Genomic DNA, 17415 nt, shown 5'->3' on the forward strand with positions numbered 1-17415 from the left:
TTTGGTTGCATAGCATGAGCCAAAGGCAGATCAAAAATGTGAGCTCCAGATAGTGACTCAATCTCTAGAAAACATAACGTCATTTACACATTGATATTTCTATATTGGCATCACAAAATAATCCACTTGTCATAGGATAATTGCTCTAGATGAGGGCATGGAGCTGTGCTGAGGAATCTGCCATTTTTCTCTGTCCAGACTGTCTCATACCGACCACAGGCCCCAATCATTGTCTGTCAAAAAGCCCGCTTGTATCTCTTTTGGCTTACTATGAAAGGAAGCAAGATCTTTTCCTCAAGCATTTAAGTGTTGACTGTGGGCTACCCAGTGTGCTAGACACTGGGGATCAAATTTTGTGAGGTTAAAAATACCCCATAACTCACTGGATAGAAATTCAAAATGCTTGCTATGTTGATTCTATGATCAACTTCCAAGGGGACCTTTTTACCTCCTATCTTCATCAGCAAGCAACTACCAGGATCTATTCCCAGGTCAGCCATGGTTTTCAAATGTTTGCTCTAGCTCAATGGCCTCTTAAGCCACCAACCCAATATGCTGCTTTTTACCAGTAAAAAAATGCATCTGGGGAATAAGTTGGTGTATATTTGTGGTTCAGCCAGCCCATAGAGATCATCCAGAGGACCCCAGGCTTAGGAGGAATCCTCAGATTTGAGAGCCACTGTCCTGTATGATGCAGATAGCACAGCTCTTCCTGAAAATAGGAATTCAAATGAGGAAAAATGAAAACTCTCCTAATTATTTTATTCTGCCTCTTTCATTCCAAGCTCATCTAATTCTCATGCTCTATTGTGAAGAATCAATGAAATAACTCATAAATATACCTTTTGTGCCTGTATTTTAAATGTACGTTGTGCATGTAAGCCTTTGTGATTAAGCAAATGTCAAGAAAATGCCTAGTCCCATTGCTTACAGTCAGTATGGGGCAATTCAAGCAAAGTAGATGCCTCTAATATGTTTTGAAAATTCTGAAAGTTCAGAAAAAATGTTGCTACTCCAGCCATCTGATGTTACTGGATATTGAGAATGAGACCTCCTCTCCCTCTGCTTTCCTCATTTCCATCTCCTCCTTCCTCTTTCTCCTCTCTCCCTCTCCTTTATTCTCCTCCCTCCTCTCTCTCCCTGCTTCCTGCCTTCCTCTTCTCCCTCTTTCTTCTTTATTCTCCTTCACCCTCCTCTCTCTCTCTCTCTCCCTTTTCCTCCCTTCCTCTCCTCCCTCCCTCTCCTTTATTCTCCTTCTCCCTCCTCTCTCTCTCTCCCCCTTTTCCTATATTCCCAGATTAGGCCATTTTCAAAACTGGTTAAACATTCCCCAAAGCATTTGGGACAGAGAATTGACTAGGATCTCACCTGAATCACAGAGCTTGCCCATTGAACACAGGCAAAGATCAAGCCATTTCCTCTCTGATGTGATGCTGCAGCATCTCACGCATTTGAAGGAAATATTATGTAGAAAAGAGCTCAGCTATTTGGGTGACAGGGATTCCTTTCGTGATGTATCTGTCAGAGAATCGCAGCCCCACGTGCAGCTCATCAATTCTCTCCTGTCACTTCTCCCTCACCACCTGAGGTCTCAGACAGTTTCCCCTCCAGCATGGTGGTATATCATGGCTAAAGTCATTACATAATTTCACTGGCCTTTTGCCAGGGCCAGAGGTGGGTCTGGTGACACTGGGGCTTTAGGAAAAAGCTAATTTTCTTTCACCATCAAGTATGCAAAATAGTGAGCAACTTGATTCACTGCTTTGCACCCAGGAAGTCCCTAATGACCCAGCATTCACTCAGTTTCCCAGGACAACATAATGAGGAGATTCACCAACTTTGGCGCACAGAAGAGCCTTTTGGGGGAGGTTTTTGTAAATCTAGATTTCTGGGCCTGGAAATGTACATGTGATGTGACTCAGGTGGCCCATTGACTACACTCAGAGAAACACTGATTCTAGTGGTTAATCAAATTGGAATCAGAAATGGGCCCAGTTCTGCCGCAGATCAGCTATGACCTTCAACAGATCCCTTAAAAAGCAGAAAAACACAGTTCTCACTTCATAAACTTATTGCTCATGAAGTGTTCCAGAGTGTTGGGCGCACAAAACACATATTAATTTTCTTGTCTATCTCTTTTCATCAGAGTAACAGAAGGGTTTTAACCTTGGAGATCATGCGGTAACAACATTCCCAGGCATCTTCTGTTCTCTTCCCACCACCCAGTCAACACCTTTAGATTTTAATCTCTCTTGGTGCAGCTGCTTCTCAGCTGTGGGTAACCACCATTCCCGGGTGTGGTTACAAAAGCCTTCTTAGAAACTATTTGCATGGGCCCCAGTATAGTCTGAAGCAGGGCACTGCCCAGCAAATGAGGCCCTTGGCAGACATTTGGTTCCTAATATTCAGCAGCAATGCTGAATGGATTCTAATATAACGCCAGCTCAGGTCATGTAGACAAATGGTCTGCATGTCAGTCCGATCACTTTCCCACCTTCTCCCTCCATCTCAATCTTTATTATTGCTCTTTGAAACCCTTCTGCTCCAGCTGATTTTTATCTTAGATTAAAATCGCTAAGCAAACAGGCTTTGGTGTTCAGCTGTCACAAGGCAAGATGGAGTTGAAAGCAGGTTTCATGTATTTCTTTGAATGTAGGAAAAGTCCCACACCCTTATACACTCACATATACACACACCTGCACATACACACCCTCGCACAGCACCATCTTTTCTGTTTCTGTTTGGGAGTAGATGAAGACAGGTTCTGAGTTGGTGGTGGAGTTCAGATTGTTTAGTAACTTCTGTCAGCTGCTCGCTTTGATACGTTAATATGACTAAAGGGTCTTAGGATTCCTCTTGAGTGGCAGTCTGGGGTTTGGGTAGCTGTAGTCAATAAGGAAATTTCACTCTTGCCTTTTGCCTTCATCACTCTGTCTGCCAATCCAGGTTCCCCACTCCAAACTGAGTGCCAATCACTTGTCACTTTTCAAGTGGGTTGCTGTCAGCCTCAGCAACTTAAATTTTTGACAATGTAATTATGGCTCTTGCTTCCACAGTGGGAATCTGAGCAGGATGGTGGAGCTTTTATTGATTGTTCAGCAGGGAAATTTATCAATGTCTCTCACTTCATTTCCAGTTCCTCCCTGAGAAATTTGGCTGACAGTTTCTTAGGAGACAAACAGTCTCATGGCCTTGGCTGGACTTCTGTCTTTGTCCTTTTCAAGAAATTACAAGATATAGGCATTAAATATACATGGAAATTCCTGAGAAAAGGCAGTATGTGGGGCATGATTGAAGAAAGCACGAGTGCAATTGCAAGGAACATAAGAATTTGGTAGGAATAAATAAAAGCAGTGGTCTAAATAAGCAAGCTTAGATAAGGTTTGTTTTCCTTCTAAAAGTACCAAGTATCTGCATGTAAATTCCATGGTTTCTATGAGTACTGTGTGATGTGCACTATTTTCATAGTTGCTAGAGTATCAGGCTGTCTTTAAGCATGGGATAAAGTCCGTGGAACAGGCACGTGTGTGGGAGTGTTTCCGGTCAATGGTTTTCACATTGCGCTCCACAAAATCCAAATGTTTCCTGGAGGGGATTTAGGGGTTCCCTAAACAATAAATATTGGAGGTCAAGTAATAAAGGTTTAAATTGCTCAAGTAATTGATTTATTGCTTTTATCTATTATATATTTGTGTTCAAAGTAACAGTTTGCTAGAAGAAAGAGTTCCACTGTTAAAATTGTGATTAAAAAACTTTACTAGGTCATTCTTTTAGCTGTGGTGTATGGATCCTTTTGAGGTGTCCAGGGCCTGTCTGCATGATTCCTGTTTCCCCAAGACTGATTTAGCTCTGGGACATTTTCTATAAAGTCTGTTCTTTGATGTAGGGTGAAACTTTCTAGCGCCCATTTTCATGTCATAACAGTTCCTCTTATCCAACAATATATTTTTAAATCTCCACTGTCTCGTCACCTGATTAGTAGTCTCCAATGCTGTCTCCTCTTGCCCCTTTCCTTACCTATTTCTTCTAGACCAAGACTCTTCCCTTTTCTTCTGTCTCTCGTTCCCTTGAGCTAGATACAAACCAGAGCTATGACATGGCATTTTTATATGTAGCTTTATTACTCTGAAATTGTTTGGTTTTAGGGGACAGAAGCCCACTGGAAACAAACTTAGAACCAAGGATTTATGAATTCTTGTAATCAAAACGCAGGATGGAGAGAAAGACAGTGGCCTTAGACGTGACTGTCTTCAGGGGTCCGAATGTCCACAGGACTCACCCCTCAGTCTCTTACCCTGGCTGTCTCTGCATATATTGACTTCACTCTCTCCTACTCCTTATTGCCTTCTTCTCTATGGTTATTGGGACTTCTTGATTTCATGTGGACTTTGATTTTCTACTACCGAAGAAAGGAACTCTGTATTCTTTTCAAAAAATAACTAGAGGAGGCCTCCCAAAGTCCTGCTAGAGTTACCTAGCAGACTAAGGACTATACATGGTGCCCAGGGGGAAAGTGCACTGTGACTGTCCAAGCTCAAGCCACCTTTTCACTTCTTTACCAACCGTCAAGGCCAGGAATGCAAGGCCATGTGAAGAGATGCAGCTCTGCCTTGAACAGGGAGACCAGGGTGGTGTGGGATGTGTGTTTGTGTGTGTGTGTGTGTGTATGTATATGACTGTGCATGCGTGTGTATGTTTGGGTGTTTTTGTGCATGTATATTTTGAGAAGCTGTTCACCAAAAGGGGGGATGGCAACCAGATCCAGAAAGGAGAGATGCAGGGAAGACAAAACCATAGGTGTCTTCTGAGCTGAAACCTTAGGCTTTGACTTCTGGTTCAGCCTGAAATCTCAAGGTGACTGAAACTCATAGACAGAAATATTCAAATATAGTACGATACTGTTGTATAAACTCAGTATGTAAAGTTAATGTCAGTTATTTAGGCTGCATTTAGGCTGAATAAAACAAGTGTGTGAGATCAGGCAAACAAAAATCCTCATTAAGTTACTAGTAAGGATCCCATCAAACAAGATATATATAATATATAAATATATTATTATATAATAAATATATAATAATATAATAGATATTATATATAAGCATAATATATATTATAGAATAATATATAATATATGGTATATAGTATATATTATATAATTAATAAGTATTTATTATATATAATATAATATATAATAATATATAATATAATATAATATATAATAATATATAATATAATATATAATAATATATAATATAATATATATAATAATATATGATATAATATAATATATAATAATATATAATATAATATAATATATATAATAATATATATGTATATTATTGAAAACTTTTGCTGTGATTGAACCCCAAATTTTAAATCTCAGTGTTGCTCCAAATTTTAAAAGCTTTATCCCAAGGTCTTAGGAAATCTCATTTTCTAGTATATGCTATGGATTTTCTTCTTTCTTCCCATGAACTGTGGATTTCCTCAATATTGAAGAGGTTCTCTGCTTTCCCCTTGCATTTATCACCACAAAATATTACCTGTGATTTCATGGGAAACTTGAGCTGATGTGGTGTGTACATTTGCCACAGGACTGAGCAAATGCAAGAGACACATTTTTAGGGATGTTTGGTAGATGCAAACCTTCTAGACAGAAGTCTGACTCGAACGGATTTTATTCTTCTTTAGTCACTACCTTCGTCTGTATTCTGATGGATCCTTTTTCTTGTCCTTTAACAACACCTTGGGTACCAATAGCTTTCCAGTTGATTTCAGATATTGAAAATGCCAGTCCTGATTAATCTAGTTTAAAAGCTCAGTCTCCTATTCATTTAATGTTACCTTCCTTACCCACAAAGCTTCAACTTGAGGTACTTGGGATGATAGGGTCTGCTCTCTCACTCTTCCTCTAATCCTTCTTATTTCATGTTCTCAGTATTGGGGCAGGTGGGAGAGGTAAGGTGAGAGGTTTAACAAGCTTAATACTTAACTGTGCACCTATATCCTCTGTTGGGTGTTGCTCTCTCTCTGAATAATAATTGCTGACTTTTGAGTCTCCCTCCTAAGATGCCTGCATGAAATCACTGGAGTCTTGTAGGAGACCTTTCCACTGCACAGTTTCTCAATGTGGAAGCCCCACCTGGGTTTTCAATCCCTTAGCATCCACCTTGGGGGTTGGTCTTGGTGGAGTCCTAGAAAGTTGGTTCAAGCCAAGCTATCTTCCCTACAATTCAGCTATCCAGATACAAATCCACATGAAAGATGTTCCACTTATCACCCCTTTCTCTGCTCTGCTCTTTCTCTAATTGTTTCCCCTGCTTAGATAGGCATGAGCAGCTGAGCAAATAGGCTGCATATGCAGACATTCCACCTGGGAAAAGAAGCCAGTCTCCCCTTCTTACAGGTCACTCTATGATTGATACTTATGCAGCCCTCTTTCTTTGCTTAATAAGAGAGAAGTAGTTTCATACCTCGCTGTATAGGAAGGGGAGGAAAGGCCAGGGTTAGCTCACCCAGGCTGATGGCTCATCCCCATCTCTCAGGATTCCTTTGAATCTCCTTGTTTTTGGTCATTCATAAACGATGGAGTGGACTCTGCTCCAGGGATGGCAAAGGTGGCAGAGTTAGATTAGCTTTCTTTAATAAGCCCCAAGGAGATGTTTTCTTCCTGTCTGTGGCTTCCCTATAATGTGGGGTGCTTATCATCTCCTGATCCCATGCATGTGTCCTCCTCGTAGGTTCTAGAGGAGTAGAAGTCCCATCCAACAACCTGCTATGTATGTAAAAAGGGTGCCTTAGAGGGATGTGGTGTTGAAGGGGAGAGCCACTGTCATTTTGCATTGTTATTTGGCTTTGTTTTGTTGGTTTTTATTTAGGACTGGGAAGGAAGGAAGATTAAATAGAGGGGAAGAATGGAGAAAGGAGGATGAGGAAAATTAAAAACGTATTTATTGCTTTTTCTACTCTTAAATTTAAATGAGCTTTAATTCAGTGTTGGGGTTCTGGTCAGCTGGCGTGTTGTTGCAGATCATAATTACATAGTTGAGTTAACATCAGCGAGCATGGTCTTGGCGTACTTGGAACCCTAGCGTGGTAGGACAGCCAGTGAATGATGAGTGGTCCTCTCTTTTGAGCAGATGAAGATTGACCCTTGGCTCTATGTCCTCTAAAATATAACCAACACCACCAACAAAAAATAAGGTTTTTTTTTCTGTTCTGTCTAATAATACTTCAAAAAAGTCTAAACACTGTATAACCATTCTATTTACAGTGGCAGATATGTGTCTGCTAAAATCTCATTGATCTGGACAAGAGTAACCTTGGAACAGTCTTTAAGAAAGGGTTCCTTAAATTAATGGTATAAACCACACTTTAGGGAACTTGTTTAAACACATTTAAGTGAACATGCTGTTTTTAAGGTCTTTTAATTTTAGGTGTTTGCATGTACATGTATACTGCTAATTAGAAATGATTTCTAGCTATTCAATAATCCAAGTACAGCAGGAACCCCACTTGAAAACACATTGTAAGGTACTTCAAGTTTCTATATATACTTGAAAGTGTTGCCATTAGTCAGGTCTTTTTTTGGTTTCAAGTGACAGAAAACCCAATTCAAACAAAAAATAAGAGCACTTATTGCCTCATATAACTGAAAAGAAAAAACTTGAGGCAAAAAGGAAAAACTTGAGGCATAGCTGAGTCCAGGTGCTCCGATGAAATCATTAAGATTTTGTTTCTCTGAGACTCTTGGTTCTGCTTTCCCCTCAGTTGGCTTCATTTTCAGTCAAACTCTGCCCTCATGGAGGCAGAAATGGCTGTCCTGTGGCTCCAGATGAAAGGGAATGCCTCTTTCCCAATGGCTGTTTAACCTCTGAGCAAATTTCAACATTTCCCCATCACTGTTTCACATCGCTCCTTCTGTTTTTTTTCTCCTTAGCTTTCAACATTATTTAATGTATTACGTAAAGTTTACTTTTCACATTTTTTTATATTTATTTTATTACCTCTCCCAGAAGAATATATACATCATGAGGGCAAGCACTTTCCTTTTTTTTTTTTTCATTATCTGCATTGCCTAGAACAGTGCCTGGACTCATGCTTTAAAAAATATTTGCTTGAATAAGTGAATGAAAAACTTGAGCAAAAGCCTCAGGATTAACTTTTGCCCCATTTGAGTCATAAGCCATTCGAGAGAGAGAGAAAGAGAGAGGAAGGGAGAGAGAAAGAGGGAGGGAGAGAAAAAGAGAGAGAGAGAAGTAGATAGAGAGTCCAAGTCCAAAGGCGTAAGAACCAGAAAGACCAATGGTGTAAGTTCTAGTTGGAAAGCCAGCAAGCTGGAGATCCAAGAAGAGCCTATGGTTCAGTCTAAGTTTGAAGACAGATAAGACCAATGTCTCAGTTCGAGTTACTTCATACTCAGCCTTTTTGTTCTATTCAGGCCTTCAGCTGATTGGATAAGGCTCATCTACATTAAGGAAGGTAATCTTTACTTAGTCTACTGATTCAAATGTTAATCACATTAGAAATACCTACACACACACACACACACACACACACACACACGAAGAACAATTCACATTTAGCTGAAGTTCTGGGTACCCCATAGCCCAGTCAAGTTGATGCACAAAATTAACCATCACGGTCACCAAAGCAAACCTCATAACTGACTCTGTATCATATTTTAGACACACGAGGATTACAAGCCTCTCATCTTGACACAAAGCTTCTCAAGGGAAAGTAACTAGCTCCAAGGTTCATCTCTTCCTTTCAAAATTTCTATAGTTTCCATTTTCCTGCTAGGTTGTGAGGATCTTTGCTGGCATTCTGCATCTTCTCTAGATGAGCTTGACTTTGCTCCGTCATAGAGTACTCACTCACTCATCTTCCTCTGAGTAAGTATGAGGAGCCTGGGCTCTTGAAGTGGACTGCGTGGTCCAAATCCCATCTCTACCATGAACTAGCTAGTGGACCTTGAAAAAACTCCTCAGTGTTTCAGTTCCCACATCTATAAAATGGACATTATTTTAAGACATTTCTCATGATATTTGTTACATGGTTTAAATGAAATAAAACGTGTAATGTACTTATCACAATGGCAGATGTTGAGCAAGTACTCAATAAATGTCAGTTATTATCATTGTTATTATTTGTTTACACTTTTGATTTGGTGAAGTTGTCCCATTATTAGTCTAAGGATGGGATGGTGTTTACTGTTTTCCATTAATCTCTCAGCTAGAAACCTGGTTGTCATTCTTGATACCTCCTTTATCATTCCTCTTATCATGTCCATCACTAAGTCTTGTTGATTTTAATTCTTGGATAACTCGTGAGCCCATATCCTTCTCTCTATCTCCATTACTGTCACCTTAGTTTATGGTACCTTCAACTTACGCCTGGATTATTGGGTAAACTTTTAAACTTATTTTCTATTTGCTACTTTTGTTCTTTCCAATTCATTCTTTGCCCTGGAGCCAAGTTGATCTTCTAAAAACACAAATCTGTTTATATTGTGCTGCTGCTCAAAACTCTTCAGTGGCTTTCCATTGTTTCTAAGGTAAAGTCTGAAATTTCTAGCATGGCTATTAGGCACTATTTAGGTTCCTGCTAACACATTCTGTCCTGTTTTTCAACTCTCCCGCTTGGCCACCTCATGCTTCAGTAGTAATCTTCTTTTAGGTTACTAAATGGTTAATGTGGTCTAGATTTTCATTTTTTTACATTTTTGAGTACCACAAGAAACTCAACTTTGTTAAGTAAATGGAAAGCTACATAGGCAGAAGCTTGCGATTTTTCCTTCAAAGAGAATTCTTCCATGTGCATCATCAAAGCAGTACTATTAATAGTATTGCTTTCAGCCTGGTCATGGAAAAAGAGTATCATTGAATTGGGTATTATATTTAGTATTTGTCAAAATTGGATTTTACCTGGATCCTGGCACTTTATAATTTTCAAAGCTGCTTCCCATTCTTTACTCTCATTTAACTCTCACAACCACCCTGTGAAGCATGAAAGACTGGGATTGTTACTTTCATTTTAGAGATGATGAAACTGGGGCCTGGAAGGGGATGTAACTAAACTCATTCCATTTTCTTCATGGACTTAAGACGCACATGGGCTCGCTTCTATTTTGTGTACACATAGCTGGTATTTACTTGTGGCAGAAAGGCAGAATATACCTCTTTCTGAAACAGTCTCCTCAATTTTAACTTTTTCAGCTTATTTTGAGATCCCAATTGGGGCTTTCTGGCTTATAGCTCTCTTTGTAAAATTCTTGATAGAGGTACAAAGAACCAGTTTCTTTTATACCTTGTTATTTATCTTTTAGTACTTCTATGGAGTTTTCCAATCTTTGTGATGGCAAATCTACAAATATTTTCTCTTATGGTTTCTGCCTTTGATTTTATGTTTATCAACTCTTTTCTGTACAAAGACTATATAAAAATGTACCTATTTGTTTTTTGGTGCTTTTATTGTTTTTTTTTCTTTTTATTCACATTTGTGTCTGTCTTTAATTAGGGTCAGCGAACTATGAGCCATGGACCAAATCTGGTCCATTCCTTGCTTTTATACACAAAATTTTATTGAGGCACAGCCACACCCATTTGTTTAGATATTATCTATGTCTGCTTTGCACTATAATGGCAAAGTTCAGTCATTATGACAGAGACCACATGGTCTGCAAACCCCAAACTCTTTATTATCTCCTTGTTCTTTTTACAGAAAAAGTTATCAGACCCTTATTTTAATCAATATAGAATTTATTCTGATATAGTTTGTCAGTTATCTTTTTTTTTTCAAATGAGTAGCCAATTTTCACAGCACTATTTATTCAACCATAGGCTAAAAAATGACACCCATGTATGTCCATGTCCTAATCCTTGGAACCCATGAACGTTACCTTAAAAATTTGGCAAAACGGGGTTGGGTTCCAAGATGGCTGAATAGGAACAACTCCAGTCTACAGCTCCCAGCGTGAGGGACGCAGAAGATGGGTGGTTTCTGCATTTCCAACTGAGGTACTGGGTTCATCTCAATGGGACTTGTTGGACAGTGGGTGCAGCCCACAGAGTGTGAGCCGAAGCAGGATGGGGTATTGCCTCACCAGGGAAGTGCAAGGGGTTATGGAATTCCCTTTCCTAGCCAAGGGAAGCCATGACAGACGGTACTTGGAAAATCGGGACACTCCCACCTTAATGCTGTGCTTTTCCAACAGTCTTAGAAAATGGCACACCAGGAGATTATATCCTGTGCCTGGATCAGAGGGTCCCACACCCATGGAGCCTTGCTCACTGCTAGCACAGCAGTCTGAGATCGAACTGCAAGGAGGCAGTGAGGCTGGGGGAGGGGCATCTGCCATTGCTGAGGCTTGAGTAGGTTAACAAAGTGGGCAGGAAACTCGAACTGAGTGGAGCCCACCACAGCTCAACTAGGCCTGCCTGCCTCTGTAGACTCCACCTCTTGGGGCAGGGCATAGCTGAACAAAAGGCAGCAGAAACTTCTGCAGACTTAAATATCCCTGTCTGACAGCTTTGAAGAGACTAGTGGTTCTCCCAGCACAGAGTTTGAAATCTGAGAATGGACAGACTCAAGTGGGTCCCTGACCCTGAGTAGCCTAACTGGGAGACACCTCCCAGTAGGGGCTGACTGACACCTCATACAGCTGGGTGCCCCTCTGAGATGAAGCTTCCAGAAGAAGGATCAGGCAGCAACATTTGCTGTTCTGCAATATTTGCTATTCTTCAGCCTCTGCTGGTGATACCCAGGCAAACAGGGTCTGGAGTGGACCTCCAGCAAACTCCAATAGACCTGCAGCTGAGGGTCCTGACTGATAGAAGGAAAACTAACAAACGGAAAGGAATAGAATCAACATCAACAAAAAGGACATCCACACCAAAACCCCGTCTGTAGGTCACCATCATCAGAGACCAAAGGTAGATAACACCACAAAGATGGGGAGAAACCAGCGAAGAAAAGCTGAAAATTCTAAAAATCAGAATGCCTGTTCTCCTCCAAAGGATCGCAGCTCCTTGCCAGCAATAGAACAAAGCTGGATGGAGAATGACTTTGACGAGTTGACAGAAGTAGGCTTCAGAAGGTCGGTAATAACAAACTTCTCCAAGCTAAAGGAGGATGTTTGAACCCCTCACAAAGAAGCTAAAAACCTTGAAAAAAGATTAGATGAATGGCTAACTAGAATAAACAGCATAGAGAAGACCTTAGATGACCTGATGGAGCTGAAAACCATGGCATGAGAACTACATGATGCATGCACAAGCTTCAGTAGCCAATTTGATCAAGTGGAAGAAAGGGTATCAGTGATTGAAGATCAAATGAATGATATGAAGTGAGAAGAGACGTTTAGAGAACAGGAATTAAAAGAAATGAACAAAGCCTCCAAGAAATATGGGACTATGTGAAAAGACCAAATCTACATCTGATTGGTGTACCTGAAAGTGATGGGGAGAAGGCAACCAAGTTGGAAAACACTCTTCAGGGTATTATCCAGGAGAATTTCCCCAACCTAGCAAGGCAGGCCAACATTCAAATTCAGGAAATATAGAGAATGCCACAAAGATACTCCTTGAGAAGAGCAACCCCAAGACACATAATTGTCAGATTCACCAAAGTTGAAATGAAGGAAAAAATGTTAAGGGCAGCCAGAGAGAAAGGTCTGGTTACCCACAAAGGGAAGCCCATCAGACTAACAATGGATCTTTATAGCACTAAATTATAATTTATCGCACTAAATGTCCACAAGAGAAAGCAGGAAAGATCTAAAATCGACACCCTAACATCACAATTAAAAGAACTAGAGAAGCAAGAGCAAGCACATTCAAAAGCTAGCAGAAGGCAAGAAATAACTAAGATCAGAGCAGAACTGAAGGAGATAGAGACACAAAAAACCCTTCAAAAAATCAATGAATCCAGGAGCTGGTTTTTTGAAAAGATCAACAAAATTGATAGACCACTAGCAAGACTAATAAAGAAGAAAAGAGAGAAGAATCAAATAGACACAATAAAAAATGATAAAGGGGATACCACCACCGATCCCACAGAAATATAAACAACCATCAGAGAATACTATAAACACTTCTATGCAAATAAACTAGAAAATCTAGAAGAAATGGATAAATTCCTGGACACATACACCCTCCCAAGACTAAACCAGGAAGAAGTTGAATCCCTGAATAGACCAATAACATGTTCTGAAATTGAGGCAATAATCAATAGCTTACCAACTAAAAAAAGTCCAGGACCAGGCGGATTCACAGCTGAATTCTACCAGAGGTACAAGGAGGAGCTGGTACCATTCCTTCTGAAACGATTCCAATCAATAGAAAAAGAGGGAATCCTCCCTAACTCATTTTATGAGGCCAGCATCATCCTGATACCAAAGTCTGGCAGAGACACAACCAAAAAAGAGAATTTTAGACCAATATCCCTGATGAACATCAATGCAAAAATCCTCGATAAAATACTGGCAAACCGAATCCAGCAGCACATCAAACAGCTTATCCACCACGATCATGTTGGCTTCATCCCTGGGGTGCAAGGCTGGTTCAACATACACAAATCAATAAATGTAATCCATCATATAAACAGAACCAAAGACAAAAACCACATGATTATCTCAATAGATGCAGAAAAGGCCTTTGACAAAATTCAACATCCCTTCATGCTAAAAACGCTCAATAAACTAGGTATTGATGGGACGTATCTCAAAATAATAAGAGCTATTTATGACAAACCCACAGCCAATATCATACTGAATGGGCAAAAACTGGAAGCATTCCCTTTGAAAACTGGCACAAGACAGGGATGCCCTCTCTCACCACTCCTATTCAACATAGTGTTGGAAGTTCTGACTAGGGCAATCAGGCAGGAGAAAGAAATAAAGGGTATTCAATTAGAAAAAGAGGAAGTCAAATTGTCCCTGTTTGCAGATGACATGATTATATATTTAGAAAACCCTATCCTCTCAGCCCCAAATCTCCTTAAGCTGATAAGCAACTTCAGCAAAGTCTCAGGATACAAAATCAGTGTACAAAAATCACAAGCATTCTTGTACACCAATAACAGACAAACAGAGAGCCAAATCGTGAGTGAATCCCATTCACAATTGCTTCAAAGAGAATAAAATACCTAGGAATCCAGCTTACAAGGGATGTGAAGGACCTCTTCAAGGAGAACTACAAACCACTGCTCAATGAAATAAAAGAGGACACAAACAAATGGAAGAACATTCCATGCTCATGGGCAGGAAGAATCAATATCGTGAAAATGGCCATACTGCCCAAGGTAATTTATAGATTCAATGCCATCCCCATCAAGCTACCAATGACTTTCTTCACAGAATTGGAAAAAACTACTTTAAAGTTCATATGGAACCAAAAAAGAGCCCGCATCGCCAAGTCAATCCTAAGCCAAAAGAACAAAGCTGGAGGCATCACGCTACCTGACTTCAAACTATACTACAAGGCTACAGTAACCAAAACAGCATGGTACTGAAACCAAAACAGAGATATAGATCAATGGAACAGAACAGAGCCCTCAGAAATAATGCTGCATATCTACAACTATCTGATCTTTGACAAACCTGACAAAAACAAGCAATGGGGAAAGGATTCCCTATTTAATAAATGGTGCTATGAAAACTGGCTAGCCATATGTAGAAAGCTGAAACTGGATCACTTCCTTACACCTTATACAAAAATTAACTCAAGATGGATTAAAGACTTACATGTTAGACCTAAGACCATAAAAACCCTAGAAGAAAACCTAGGCAATACCATTCAGGACATAGGCATGGGCAAGGACTTCATGTCTAAAACATCAAAAGCAATGGCAACAAAAGCCAAAATTGACAAATGGGATCTAATTAAACTAAAGAGCTTCTGCACAGCAGAAGAAACTACCTTCAGAGTGAACAGGCAACCTACAGAATGGGAGAAGATTTTTGCAACCTACTCATCTGACAAAAGGCTAATATCCAGAATCTACAATGATTTACAAGAAAAAAACAAACAACCCCATCAAAAAGTGGGCAAAGGATATGAACAGACACTTCTCAAAAGAAGACATTTATGCAGCCAAAAGACACATGAAAAAATGCTCATCATCACTGGCCATCAGAGAAATGCAAATCAAAACCACAATGAGATACCATCTCACACCAGTTAGGATGTCAATCATTAAAAAGTCAGGAAACAACAGGTGCTGGAGAGGATATGGAGAAACAGGAACACTTTTACACTGTTGGTGGGACTGTAAACTAGTGTAACCATTGTGGAAGTCAGCGTGGCGATTCCTCAGGGATCTGGAACTAGAAATACCATTTGACCCAGCCATCCCATTACTGGGTGTATACCCAAAGGATTATAAATCGTGCTGCTATAAAGACACATGCACACGTATGTTTATAGCAGCACTATTCACAATAGCAAAGACTTGGAGCCAACCTAAATGTCCAACAACGATAGACTGGATTAAGAAAATGTGGCACATATACACCATGGAATACTATGCAGCCATAAAAAATGATGAGTTCATGTCCTTCATAGGGACATGGATGAAACTGGAAACCATCATTCTCAGCAAACTATCACAAGGAGAAAAAACCAAACACCACATTTTCTCACTCATAGGTGGGAATTGAATAATGAGAACACATGGACACAGGAAGGGGAACATCACACTCTGGGGACTGTTTTGGGGTGGGGGAGGGGGGAGGGATAGCACTAGGAGATATACCTAATGCTAAATGACGAGTTAATGGGTGCAGCACACCAACATGGCACATGTATACATATGTAACAAACCTGCACATTGTGCACATGTACCCTAAAACTTAAAGTATAATAAAATAAAATAAGGAAATTCTGTCATTTGTGACAACATGGAGGAACCTGAAGGATATATGCAAAATGAAAAAAATTCAGGCACAGAAATAAAAAAAACCGCATGATCTCTCAGTTACATGTCCACATGTCTAAAAAGTTGAACTTATAGAAGCAGAGGAAGAATGGTAGTTGCCTGTGGCTGCGAGGAAGGGTATTGGGGAATGGGTACAAAGTTTTAGTTAGCCAAGGTTAAGTAAGTTCTGAACATCTGTTGTACAGCATAATGATTATAGTTAATATATTGCATAATTGAAAATTGCTAAGAGAGTAATCTTAAATGTTCTTACCACAAGAACGATGGAAGGGCAGGATTTTCCCATCTTTCTCCCTTCAAAGCTCATATTCTGCTACTATGCATCCTACCTTCTACTGGCAGAGGGATGAAATGAACAGTGGGAAACATGCTTTGGGCACAATAGATACTGAGTGGGGCATCCAGACCTTAACAATAGCAGAGAAGAGCCAGGGAATGGAGGGAAATGGGCCCCCAGTTGCATCCAGGAATAAAACTTTCTCTTTACTGCATTATTTTGTCTCTTTATGGGTAAGCATACATCTTGGTCTGTTTGTGCTACTATAAAAAAGTACCTGAGACTGGGTAATTTATAAACAACAGAGATTTATTTTTGACAGTTCTGGAGGCTGAGAAGTCCAAAATCAAGGTGCGGGGTTTCTGGCCATGTACTTACATGGTGGAAGGATGGAAGGGGCAAAAGGCTCACACCCCTTTTATAAGGGTGCTAATCCCACCCATGAGGGATGACCTTATGACTTAATCACCTCCTAAGGTTCCCACCTCTTAATACTATCACTCTGATCATTAAGTTTCAACATAAGAATTTTTGGGTACACATTCAGACCTCAGTAGCATGTGTCTTCATCTTTTGATTTTCTTCCTTTTACTTCTCTTAGGTTTCTCCTTATCTACTCAACCTTCAAATGACAGTATTCCCATGGGGTTGGTCTCAAGTGTTTTTCATTTATAAATTTGTACTTTCTCTCAAGTAATCCCAGTAGTTTCTATCTATTAATCTCTATTAATAGATTTTTTATGTATCTAGCTTCAGACCTCTCTTCTAAGCTCCAGACCCAACTTGTCACTTGGATATTCTCTTTAATACCTAAAATATAACCTTTGTAAAATGGCTATCAAAAGCTTAAGATGTCTGAGATGAATACTACTAGAACATCAACTACATGAGGGTGGGGGTTTTTGACTGTTCTGCTCACTACTGTATTTCCATACCTAAAGCAGGGCATAACATATAACACATAGTAGGTACTCAATACATACTTATTGAATGCATTCTTTATTTCCCAAGTGTCCCTGTTTATTTACTAACTTGCTTCAGCTATGGATATAAGACATTATTGACATCTTCCTTCCTCTAGATCCAATCACCCAGTCCTTTTGATATTCTAAAAGATATCTCAAATTTGCATCCTTCTCTCCAAATTCATTGTCTAACTCTGATTCAAACCTCCAAAACTTTTGCCAGAACTACTGTGATAA

The 17415-nt window shown here is 39.8% G+C and overlaps 1 protein-coding gene across 1 annotated transcript in view; it reads left to right on the forward strand.

Annotated features, from left to right (window-relative positions):
* Positions 1-17415, forward strand: part of PKHD1 (PKHD1 ciliary IPT domain containing fibrocystin/polyductin) — a 475332-nt gene that overhangs the window by 154633 nt on the left and 303284 nt on the right. The gene's annotated exons all lie outside the window — the stretch shown is intronic.

The sequence above is a fragment of the Nomascus leucogenys genome, chromosome 22a (assembly GCF_006542625.1).
Source record: "Nomascus leucogenys isolate Asia chromosome 22a, Asia_NLE_v1, whole genome shotgun sequence".
NCBI classification, from domain to species: domain Eukaryota; kingdom Metazoa; phylum Chordata; class Mammalia; order Primates; family Hylobatidae; genus Nomascus; species Nomascus leucogenys.